Consider the following 13,618-nt stretch of genomic DNA (forward strand, 5'->3'; position numbering starts at 1 on the left):
ACACTGGCATTCATAATGTTTCCTTACACAGAAATACAAACTGTGGGTTCACAGTTCTTTAAATACCAACTTAGCATAGGAATTCCAGCATGCAATTGTACAGCTCTTTTAAAGGGTTAAAGGAAAAAGTATTAGAATAAGAAACAATTTTAAGAAGTATTTTCTAGCCGGGCGGTGGTGGCGCACGCCTTTAATCCCAGCACTCGGGAGGCAGAGGCAGGCGGATCTCTGTGAGTTCGAGACCAGCCTGGTCTACAGAGCTAGTTCCAGGACAGGCTCCAAAACCACAGAGAAACCCTGTCTCGAACCCCCCCCCCAAAAAAAAGAAGTATTTTCTAGACCACAGTTTAAATTTTAGGTTGTAAAATAGTATATGAGTCAAATGATCCCTTGAACACCAAAAATCTTCACACCCCTTACCTTCTAAAATTTCTAAAATAAGCTTATTGAACAGTTTTTACGATTAAATTTGTGGAATAGTCAGCCAAGCAACTGACTGTATACACTTCTTCTTTATTCCTTTTGCTAGTTCAGCCACACAAATATACACAGCTGTGTTTCACAACCCCCATGAAGAAGCAACACTCACTTTCATGTTTAAAACTCTCTTCTTAATGTAGTTACAAGCATTGTATAAACCCAAGCCACTTATGTGAGCTAAAGCAATTCATCCCAAATGATAGAAAATGTAAAGCAATCCCGTCAAATCAGGTGTTTAAAAATGCTGCAGGCTTTTAAATTCAGTATTTGACTTTCAGTAAAGTAACTACTACACATACAAGCATCGAAATATAAGTAATAATACAACCATGGTTATTCATTAGATACTTAAATTTATTTTCAGACTTTAATATTAATAGAACTTTAAGAACACTCCAGAGTTGATCAATTGGTACTGTATGATATTTACAGACAATTCAGTGGGCTATTGTGCAATGAGGTGATCATAGGTAACAGCAATATAGTGTATATTTTTAAAAGCTAAAAAATGGGTTGAATATTTCCCCCACAAAGAAATGATAAGTACTTGAAAGACTGATGTGTTTGATCTGACTTAAGCATTATATAACATATACATGTATTAAAACATCATATGCTACTACAGAAGCTGTGCCTTTATTTTTGATGTTAAAAATTAAATTATCTTAAATATTTTAAAAGAATTATTCACCAAGGAAATATTCAAACAATGTTTAAAGACAACAAAGAACATATTTTTTAAACCATTCCAATTGTAGTAATTTTGTTAAGATACTTAAAGGTATTGATTGAACTATCAACAAATTCTTTGTTTAAAAAAAACTATTTAAACTTAGCATTTCTGATAACATTTCCCAAGTTACTTTTCTACCAGCAGTTAGCATAAAGCTTTAACTTTTCTTTCAGATGGTGAGTGTGTGCTAATCCATTAAAGCTGCCTTGCTCAGTCTTAAGACTGCAGTGCCTACTTGTGAAGGGGCTACCCAGCTTTACCGTACTATTTCCAGTCTTGCTTGCCAGATCTGAGCTCATCCGTTTGCTTCATTTTCATACCACAATCATCCATTCAGCAATCTATGTTATACATTCACAGAAGACAGAAGACAGCCTCAGAGCTTTCACACAGCCAGACTGAATCATGGCTGTTATCTCAAGTTCACCTCGGAAGAGCGATGAGAGGCCACCAGACCCCTCTAAGAGCTTACACCATCACAGGGGTATAGAAAGGAAACACAAAGTTACATAGATCCTTGAATGTGAAAATAAAAACATAAAACTTTAAAAAAAAAAAATAGAGCACGCTTGTTTGACTTTTAGACACAGGATTATTGTTTTAAAGAGTTAGGGGCCTAGCCAAAGAATCTATAAATATCAAACACAAAATTATAAAAAGTGTGTCAAAAGTATGTCTTCTTAACATTAACCTTTCTGATAAAAAATTGGAATACTTTTTAAAAAAATCTGAAATTCAGTTAAAACTAATTATATATATATATATATTCCATATACTTACATATAAAGTCATAAGTAAAATACAAACCCTACTTATAAATTTTTAGTTGTGCTTTTCTCTTGTTCAGATTCACCTAATTAAAACCCACAATAAATTTTATGGACTCTAATATTTGCAGCTGAGTGACTGAACCAAGAGGGTGTGCCTCTGGGCAGCAAGGCAACAATGATAAGCAGCAGGTTAGCCACTAATTTCTCAACCAGGGTAGATTGTGAAAGTGTGATGTTCTGATATCCAAGAAACTGTTCAGGAGAGAATAGGATAAATCAAGTTTAATAACTCTGCTCCTAATTGTTCCCCCAATGCTCAACTCTAATTACTTGGAGAACTCTCCCGACTGTCACCTGATATTAAGTTGTTGGAGGCTGAGCCTGGAACAGCGAGATAATCAATAAACATTTAGTGGGGAGAAGAATGAAGATCCTGTTAAGCAGTGGGAACCTGCAGCACCCAAAGCCCTTCTGCTCATGAGAAAACCTGTGGGACAGCCATAGTGATTGCAAAGCAATAATCCAAAGCGCTGTTTTCAGGCCTTGAGGCCTTTAGGCAACAGTACATTTGAGGAAAAAAGGTTAACACGGTCACCCTAATTACAGCCCACTTTCACATACTTCATATATAAGCGAAGACAAGCCAATTAGGTAGAAAGGAAGATAAGGGAAGTTTTATTTGTATACTAATTAAACCCCTGATGAAATTAAAGGAAAAACATACAGCTCTGTAATTGTGTCTGAGAAAGGTCACTCCAGGTTCAGTTATCAGAGCAGCACAGCCTTGAGATACTTCACTTAATCCACAATACAGCCCTCATTTTGTACTCAGGTCTTAATATTTACAAAAAAAGAAAAGGAAATAAAACTCAAAGCCCGATACTGAACTTATCTTTCAATGGTGTTGTGAACAATTTGAGCTGTTAGAAAGTTAATGCTACATATTGTAATAAGAGTCTTTTAAAAGGTAAAAGTATTCTGCTGACCCAAGAACTCAGGTGTCAAAGATTCTACTTTTCGTTTTAAATCCAAAAATGCTTGAAAGAAAAATTTTAAAAGTATATCCCATCTATCACATATCTTTATGGTGTTTCTTTTCAGTTCCTACTCACCTTCATGTCTACCTCTCATGATCCAGGAGGGAAAAGCAAATGCTTACAGTGAACTAGCCTTACAAGTGTAGCTACACCTGACTACTTCCCTTAACTGGTAACAAAAAGTTATTTACTAGTAATAAGAGCTAGCAAAGTACAGAATGCACACAAAGAAAAGAAATAATACAGAAAAGCTTAGGGATATGGCTGGGATATTAAGCACTCCATATATTTTTACATATTTTTACTTAGGGCTTCTGAGGTTTCTGTAATAACATGTTACTACTGAATAAGAATAAAAATTATTTTAAGCCATTTATGATTTTGTATTTCTAAATCTTTAAATGTTTATTTAAATTAATAATTAATGCTAATAATTTCTTTTTTATTATTAATTAATTTATTTAATTATTAAAGATTTCTGCCTCTTCCCCGCCACCACCTCCCATTCCCTCCCCCTCCCCCAATCAAGTCTTCCTTCCTCCTCAGCCCAAAGAGCAAGCAGGTTTCTCTGCCCTGTGGGAGGTCCAAGGACCACCCACCTCCATCCAGGTCTATTAAGGTGAGCATCCAAACTACCTAGGCTCCCACAAAGCCATTACGTGCAATAGGATCAAGAACCCATTGCCATTGTTCTTCAGTTCTCAGTAGTCCTCATTGTCCATTATGTTCAGCGAGACCGGTTTTGTCCCATGCTTTTTCAGACCTCGGCCAGCTGGCCTTGGTGAGTTCCCGATAGAACATCCCCATTGCCTCAGTGTGTGGGTGCACCCCTCGCGGTCCTGAGTTCCTTGCTCGTGCTCACTCTCCTTCTGCTCCTCCTTTGGATCGTGAGACTTCAGTCCAGTGCTCCAATGTTGGTCTCTGTCTCTGTCTCTGTCTTCTTTCATCGCCTGATGAAGGTTAATATTCAGGGGGATGCTTATATGTTTTTCTTTGGGTTCACCTTCTTATTTAGCTTCTCTAGAATCACGAATTATAGTCTCAATGTCCTTTATTTATGGCTAGAAACCAAATATGAGTGAGTACATCCCATGTTCCTCTTTTTGGGTCTGGCTTACCTAACTCAGGATAGTGTTTTCTATTTCCGTCCATTTGTATGCAAAATTCAAGAAGTCATTGTTTTTTACTGCTGAGTAGTACTCTAATATGTATATATTCCATACTTTCTTCATCCATTCTTCCATTGAAGGACATTTCTTTAATTATTACTATAAATTGAAATTATATTGCTTTGCCCTAATAACTCATTTTGTGTAGTGAAAACAAATATAAAGCAATATAACTCAAGTGTAACTCAATTAATTATTTGTACAATTTATGGGGGTTGATATGTTCACAGAGTTTTGCAGCCACCACCAATGTAAGTCTTTTTTATATTCCTTCTTTTTTAAAATACTTATCTTTTTTAAGTATAATATGCATAATTATTTCAACAAACTAATTTAAAGCTACATAAACTATATAAGTGGTATAATTTTAGTAAATGATTTTAAAACTTAAAAATTCATTTGGACAATAGTGGCACACAGCTTTAATGCCAGCTCTCAGGAGGCAGAGGCAGGCAGATCTTTAAGTTCAAGGCCAGCCTGATCTACAGAGTGAGTTCCAGGTTACCCCGGATCACACAAAGAAACTCTGTCTTGAAAGAAAACAACAATAAAAAATACCATAAAATGGATTTCGTAAATCAGAGTATTTAATTAATAGTTGTACTTTATAAAAATTACAGCTATCTGTATGATGTATACATCTCTCTAATGAATATTTCTGTGCACCAAGGGATTCATCTAGTGTTGTCTCATGAGGGCACAGTCTTGTGCTGTAGGCCATTAGGCCACTAGGAAAACTAAGCCCCAGGAGCTACGGCTGTATAGATTTTCCTTTCGTCTAATGGGGACTACCTTTGGATCCACATTCCTCCAGACTAAAAGCTAATGGCTATTCAATATGGCATAAAAAGTCAGTCATTCAAAGTGAAAGCAAGAAAAGAACCTTTAAGACTATGTTTCTGAGGTCAGGGGGAAATGTAACAACTTTTAGAACTAAGTTTGCAGTGCTGAGACTCGACTGAGTAGCCCCTCATGCGCAGGGTTATGGGTATGAACCCCAGCACTGCAAGCAGTAAGGATAAGGGTGATTACAGTAATACACTTACTGTTACCTAACTGTGACTTCTGAACAGACACTCCTAGCTAACAATAAACGAGCAAACATTTTAAAATTAGAAAAGGAAATAATGTCATCTTCAGCCAGCTAGAAGGTTACAACTAAAAAATTATATTAATGAAGAATTAATTTAAGTGGCTACTGGTAAATCAAACTGCAAGCTCACAGAAGGTTTAATGTTTAAATGATAAAATCATCAAGTTCACTGCAGGGCAAACAGGGGTAAAGCTAAAACTCACGATAGTCTACAATTAAGTCAACAGTCTCTGAGCTGAGCGATTGCATAATTACACACGGCTAAACATATACAAGAACTATGAGTTATTTAAGTTGTAAGAGCTAGTTAATAATAATCCTGAGCTAATAGGCTAAACAGTTATAATTAATATAAGCCTCTGTGTGTTTCTTTGTGATTGAATAGCTGTGGGACCAGATGAGACAGAAACTTATGTCTACACAGACTACTATATCCAGCAAAGCTTTCAATCACCATAGATGGAGCAAACAATATATTTCATGACATTACTAGATTTAAGCAATACCTACCACAAATCCAGTCCCACAGAAAGTACTAGAAGGAAAACTCTAACCCAAGAAAGTTAGCTGCACCTATGAAAACATAGGCAATATAAATTTCACTTCCTAGATTTCAATAAAATGAACATATTAACATACCTAAACTTATGGGATGCTATGAAAGCAAAGCTAAGAGGAACGTTCATAGCACTAAATGCCTACATAAAGAATATGGAGAACTCTTGCTGGGCAGTGGTGGTGCACTTGGGAGGTAAAGTCAGGTGGATCTCTGTGAGTTCAAGGCCAGCCTGGTCTACAAAGCAAGTTCCAAGACAGTCAGGACTGTTACAGAGTGAAACCCTGTGAAGAAGAAGGAAGAGGAGGTGGTGGAGGCAGAGGAGAAGGAGGTGAAAGAGGAGGTGGAGGAGGAAGAGAAGAAGGAGGAGAAGGAAGAGGAGAAAGAGGAGAAGAGGATGAGGATGAGGAGAAAGAGGAAGAAGAGAAAGAAGGAAGGAAGGAAGAAAGGAAGGAAGGAAGGAAGGAAGGAAGGAAGGAAGGAAGGAAGGAAGGAAGGAAGGAAGGAAGGAAGGAAGGAAGGAAGAATTTGGAGAAGTCTCACACTAGCAACTTAACAACACACTTGAAAGTGCTAGAACAAAAAGAAGCAAAAAAGAAAGAAACTCACCCAGGAGGAGTAAATGACAGGCAATAATCAAATTGGGGGCTGAAACCAACAAAATAGAAACAAAGATACAAAGAATCAATGAAACGAAGAGTTGGTTCTTTAAGAAAGTCAACAAGATAAACAAACCATTTTCCAAACTAATCAAAAGACAGAGAGAGAACATCCAAATTAACAAAATCAGAAATGAAAAGGGGGACATAACAACAGACACTGAGGAAATTCAGAGAATCATTAGGTCATGCTTCAAAACCCTGTACTCCATAAAATTGGAAATGTAAAAGAAATAGAAAATTTTCTTGATAGGTATTACATACCGAAATTAAATAAAGACCAGATAAACAATTTAAATAGACCTATAACCCCTAAGGAAATAGAAGCACTAATTAAAAGTTTCTCAACCCAAAGAAGCCCAGGGCCAAATGGTTTCAGTGCAGAATTCTACCAGAATCTCAAAGAAGAGCTAATTCAAATACTTCTCAAATTGTTCCACACAATTGAAACAGAAGGAACACAGCCAAATTCTTTTTATTAGACCACAGTTACCCTAATACCCAAACCACAGAAAGATGTAGCAAAGAAAGAGAATTACAGACCAATCTCCCTCATGAATACGGATACAAAAATACTTAATAAAATACTGGCAAACTGAATCGAAGAACACATCAAAAAATCATCCACCATGATCAAGAATGTTTCATCCCAGAGATACAGGGTTGGTTCAGCATACGAAAATTTGTCAATGTAATCTACCACATGAATAAACTGAAAGAAAAAAGTCACATGATAATCTCATTAGATGCTGAAAAGCCTTTGACGAAATCCACATGATAAAGGCCTTGGAGATATCAGATATACAGGAATATACCTAAACATAATAAAAGGCAATATATAGCAAGTCAACAGCTAACATGAATTTTAATGAAGAGAGACTCAAAGCAATTCCATTAAAATCAGGAACAAGGCAAGGCTATCTACTCTCTCTGTATCTATTCAATATAGTACTCAAAATTCTAGCTAGAGCAATAAGACAATAAAAGGAGATCTAAGGGATATAAATTGGAAAGGAAGAAGTCAAACTTTTGCTATTTGCAGATGGTCTGATGGTATACATAAGTGACCCCAAAAAACACTAGCAGCAAATTCCTAGAGCTGATAAAAACCTTCAGCAACGTGGTGGGATACAAGATTAACTCAAAAAATCAGTAGTCCTCCTATATACAAATGATAAATGGATCAATAAAAAAATCAGAGAAACAACATCCTTTACAAACAATATAAAATATCTTGGGGTAACTCTAACCAAACAAGTGAAAGATATATATGACAAAAATTTTTAAGTCTTTGAAGAAAGAAACTGAAGATATCAGGAAATGGAAATATCTCCCATGTTCATGGCTACATAGGATTAACATAGTATATTTGGTAAGATTGCCAAAAGTGATCTACAGATTCAAAGCAATCCCCAGCAAAATCCCAACACAATTCTTCACAGACCCTGAAAGAACAATACTCAACTTCATATGGAAAAACAAAAAACCCAGAATACCTAAAACAATCCTGTATAATAAAGGAACTTCCAGAAGTATCACCATCCCTGAATTCAAACTCTGTTGTAGAGCTACAGCAACAAAAACAGCTTAGTGTTGGCACAAAACAGATAGGTGGACAAATGGAACTGAATCAAAGACCCTGACATAAACCCACACACCTATGAACACCTGATTCTTGACAAAGAAGACAAAATTATACAATGGAAAAAAGAAAGCCTCTTCAACATATGGTGCTGGCATAACTGGATGCTGGCATAGAATGCAAATAATCTATATCTATTGCCCTGAACAAAACTCAAGTCCAAGTAGTTTAAAGACCTCAACGTAAGTCCAGTTACACTGACCCTGGTAGAAGAGAAAGCAGAAAGTATCCTTGAATGAATGCATTGGCACAGGAGATCACTTCCTGAATATAACACCAGTAGCACAGACACTGAGATCGACAATTAATAAATGGAACCTCCAGAAAACTGAAAACCTTCTTTAAGGCAAAAGACTCAGTCAATAAAACAAAATGGAAGCCTAAGGAATGAGAAAATATCTTCATCAACCCCACATCTGGCAGAAGGCTGATCTCCAAAATATATAAAGAACTCAAGACACTATGGTGTAGGAGGTCCTTGTGTTTAGGTGTTACTTTCATTGGTTGAATAAAGAAACTGCCTTGGCCTTTTGATAGGGCAGAACTTAGGTAGGCGGAGTAGACAGAATTAAATGCTGGAAAGAAGGGCAGGGTGGAAGATGCCATGGTTCTCCTGCCTGAGACGGATGCTGGTTAGAATCTTGCCAGTAAGCCACAGTTATGTGGTGATACACATTAATGGAGATGGGTTAAACTAATATGTAAGAGTTAGCCAATAAGAAGTTAGAGCTAATGGGCAAGGCAGTGTTTAAATGAATACAGCTTCTGTGTGATTATTTCAGGTGTAAGCTAGTCAGGCAGCCAGAACAAAGGGACCCCTCCTTGTGCAACAACACTAGATATCAAAATACCAAATAATCCAATTTAAAAATGGGGTACAAATCTAAACAGAGAATTCTCAACAGAAGAATCTCAAATGGCTGAGTTAACTTCATAAATTGATCAACATCCTTAGCCATTAGGGAAATGCAAATCAAAATGACTCTGATATACCATCTTATACCTGTCAGAATGGCTAAGATCAAAAACACTGATGACAGCTTATGTTGGAGTGGAGTAAGAAGTACACTCCTCCACTTCTGGTAGGAGTGCAAACTTGTATACCCACTTTGGAAACTGATAAGGCAGTTTCTTAGAAAAATGGTAATCAATCTACCTGAAGACCCAGCTATACCTCTTGGGCGTATACCAAAGGATGCTCAATCATACTACAAGGAAACTTGCTCAACTATGTTCATAGCAGCACTATTCGTAATAACCAGAACCTGCAAACAACTTAGATGCCCCTCATATGAAGAGTGGATAAAGAAAATATGGTACATTTAGACAATGGATTGTTACTCAGCTGAAAAAAAAATGACATCATAAAATTTGTTGCCAAATGAACGGAGTTAGAAAAAAAAATCATCCTGGATGAGGTAACCAAGACCCAGAAATACAAACATGGTATGTACTCACTCATAAGTGGATAACAGATGTAGAGCAAAGGATAATCAGGCTATAATCCACAGAATAATAATAATAATAATCTTTATAGAAGTGTTTTTATAAAAAGTCCATATGTTAGATGAAAAACAACAAAATAACAGAACAAATAAGCAATGAAAATTCCCCCCTCAAATTTCAAAGTATGCTCTAACACTGTTGTAAGATATCTTATGGTTATTGGTACATTCTCGTGTCATTCTTTGATAACAGATTTCTAAATTCTGTTCAAATATAAAGTAAGAAAAAACAAATCCTTCTCGGTAAACATGAAAGTTTTCAATAGTACAATGAAAAGCCTCAAAGAGTGTTCAAAACGCACTGACTGCTGCTTGTCCTAGGCCTCTGTGCAAGCCGCAGAACTGTGGGACAAGTTAGAAGAGGTAGATGATAGTGAGAGCTGGAAGAAAATGGGTAAAACCTATTTTACATGTCAAAACAGTAGAGCCAAAAGATCCATAAGCCCTCTGAACTGGGAAAAAAACACTCAAAGGAACAAAACAGATAAAAGGTAGCTAACTACATTCACCATGACATGGCATGTTTTCGTGTCTCCCATACATGTTATTTTCAAAGAACACTTGGAAACTACCCACACGTGACAATCATCATGCTGTTGCTACACCAAAATTAGCTCTTCCGTGATCTCTGCTTGTTCCTACCGCCTAGGATATGTAAGAGGATAGAATGTACATTGCTCTTCTGCTAGACTTTACCAACTACAGACTTCTCAGCAGGCTCCAAATCTTTACACTACTGAAGACACTAGAGCCAGGCATGGCACTTACACCTGCACCCCACATTTGGGATGTGGAAAACAGCAGAATCATAAATTCAAGGCCAGTGTTGTGATATTTTGTTTGTGTTTTAACAAATAAAGCTTACCTGAACATTGGAGTACAGAGCTAACCACACTAGTTAGCCACAGAGGCCAGGCAGTGGTGGCACACACCTTTAATCCCAGCACTCGAGAAACAGAGTCAGACAGATTTCTGTGAGTTCAAGGCCACCCTGGGATACACGTGATTGAATCAGTCTAAAAGAGAAACAGAGCCAAGAAGTGGTGGCTCACACCTTTATTCCCAGCTCTAGGGAGGTAGAGACAGAAAGGGATATGGTTGGGCAGAGAGAGGAATATAAGGCGGGAGGAGACAGGAGCTCAAAGTTATTCAGTCTGAGGATTTGTAGGGACAGGATCACCCCTTTGGTCTGAGGATTTGATAGAGAATAGAGATAAGAACTAGTGGCTGCTCATTTGGAGAGCATGAGCAAGGAAGTCAGGACCACGAGGGGTGCACCCACCCACTGTGACAGTGGAACTGATCTATTGCGAGCTCACCAAGGCCAACTGGACTGGGACTGAATAAGCATGGGATGAAACCGGACTCTCTGAACATGGCGGACAACGAAGGCTGATGAGAAGCCAAGGACAATGGCACTAGGTTTCGATCCTAATACATGAACTGGCTTTGTGGGAGCCTAGCCTGTTTGGATGCTCACCTTCCTGAACCTAGATAGAAGTGGGAGGACCCTGGACTTCCTGCAGGGCAGGGAATTTGGACTGCTCTTCAGACTCGAGGGGAAGGGGGAATGGAGTGCGGGGAGGGGGAGAGGAGTGGGGAGGTGGGGAGACGGGGAGGGGAGTGGGGGGAGGGGGCAATGCATGGGAGGAGGGGGAGGGAAATGGGAAACGGGGAGGAGGCGGAAATTTTAATTAAAAAAGAATAAAATAAATAAAAAATTAAAAAAAAAAGAACTAGTGGCTGGCTGCTCTGCTTCTCTGACCTTTCAGCATTTACCCCTATATCTGACTCCAGATTTTTATTATTAAGACCAATTAGAATTCACACTACACCAGTGTGGGCCACAGAGAGACCCTGACTCAGAAAACAAAATGGTGAGGGAGTCAAAACACCCAGAAATATTCAACTCCTTGGGAATATTGAGACTGGGTCAGCTGTGAATCAAGCCGTAAGAAACTGATATTTAGAATACAGGTGCTGCTCTAAAACTGAGAATTTCCTGAAATAACACCACAAGAATAATTTTTAAGGATTTTATTTTTAATTATGTATACATGTAATTACACAAAGCAGAGAGAACAGGTTTTGGGCATGTGAGTGTGGGCACTTCCAGAGGTAAGAAGAGGACATCGGATCCCCTGGAGCCGGAGTTAAATGTGGCTGTGAACCCCACCAGCCCTTCCTCTGCAAGAGCAGGACACCCTGGTAATCATTGAACCATCTCTCCAGCTCCAAGAATTTTTGAAATATGAGTAGTCTTCTACAAAAGGCTATGTAACTAAGTTCTAAACATTGAAATTAAAAGAAATTATTGTTGAAAGAATCAACTTCAATAATTTTTGGTCATATAGCCAAATAAGGTAAATATGCCTTTTAATAATTTTTACATCCTTACTCTCATTTTTCATTTTACTATAGAATATAAATGATTATAATAATTTAACTCAAATAAGTTATACATTAGCTAATTTTAAATCAAAGGCATAATGCTAATGGCTGTGCTAGCAGTACTTCCACGTGAACTCATGCCACCATGATTACAGAGAAAGACCTTTCTTTAAAAGAAGGAGAAGCAGGAGGAAGAAGATGAAAGAAAATCATTAAAGGCAAGTTTCTTTGGAAAAGCCAGACTCTCAAGTATGTCTTACTTTCTTCCCTAAATGCCTCTTTCTTCCAGCCTGCATGCTTAAATCAATCTGATTGAAGTCTGTTTTAAAACTGCTTCAAAAATAAATAATAGTTGAATAAAGTTCATTATTTAAAAAAATCTGAGAATGAATTTTTATGCATTAATTGTTGAGTTCTTAATTTTAGAAGAACCCTTAGTTTAGGAATCAAAACTCACTACACTGAGTATTCTATTTCATATGAAGGAATGTGGTCCTCTCTTGCAGCATGCTTGGAACAATGTCTGTCCTAAGGTTAAATAAAGTTTTGCCATTATATTACTATTAATACCCCCCACACACAATCCTGGGAGAAAACATGACTTCAACAAAAAAGAATGTCACAAACATCATCATCCATCGTAGCATCATCATTGCTATCCTCACCAGAGTCATCAACTTTATCATCCAGGCACTCTGAGGACATCAACTCATTTGATTACTCACAGTCTAGGAAAGTAGAAAATATGCTAATTTCTACCTTACACAAGAGGAATCTAAGAATCAAAGAAGTAATATGCCTGACTCAGTCATATAAGTGGTATAGTTTTATGTCAAATGTGAGTCCTTTTCAACTAAACCTTTTTCCTTCCAGTACTACAATGACATTAGGAACCATCTCCATGCTTTCTATAAAATCCTTAAGCTGGAAAAATGCAATAAATATGAAAAGAGAGTATTTCACTTCTTACCAAATTCCTCAAAATCAGTAAAGCCTTCCAACCTGTCTAGAAAGCTTATTTTTTTAACTTAATTTTATGTATATTGGTGTTTTGCCTGAATGTGTTATCTGTGTGAAGGTGTCAAAACTGGAGTTGGAGTTACAGACTGTGGTGAGCTTCCATGTGGGTGCTAGGAATTGAACCCAGGTCTTCTGGAAAAGCAGCCAGTGTTCTTAACCACTGAGCCATCTCTCCAGCACCTAGAAGGCTACTTTCTATCATGCTGAAATGAAGTCTAGTAAGAGGTTTAACATTATTTAGTTATAGCCTTTTGACATCAAATGACAAAAAAAAAAATACATAACTTAAGACTCCGCTGTGACCCTTAAGAATTAATCCATTAAGGCTTGCCAGTCACTTGGCCAAGGGAACACACCACAGGAGACAGGAGAGCAGGCTCGCCGTAAGCCATGCTAAAAGAAAAGGTGTAACTCACCTTTTTCTTCTTTTTTTTTTTTTTTTTTTGGATATTGGTCAGAGACTACAAATGCTTTCACTGGTACTGTCTTAGTTAGATTTCTATTGCAGTGATACAGAACCTGGGTGGCAGAGAGTTTATCTGACTTACTTATCCCAAGTCACA

General features: G+C 37.5%; 1 protein-coding gene across 2 annotated transcripts in view; it reads right to left on the reverse strand.

Annotated features, from left to right (window-relative positions):
* Ccdc171 (coiled-coil domain containing 171) overlaps nt 1-13,618 on the reverse strand; it is a 339,088-nt gene that overhangs the window by 137,794 nt on the left and 187,676 nt on the right. The window lies entirely within an intron of this gene.

The sequence above is a fragment of the Chionomys nivalis genome, chromosome 11, assembly GCF_950005125.1.
Source record: "Chionomys nivalis chromosome 11, mChiNiv1.1, whole genome shotgun sequence".
Taxonomy (NCBI): Eukaryota; Metazoa; Chordata; class Mammalia; order Rodentia; family Cricetidae; genus Chionomys; species Chionomys nivalis.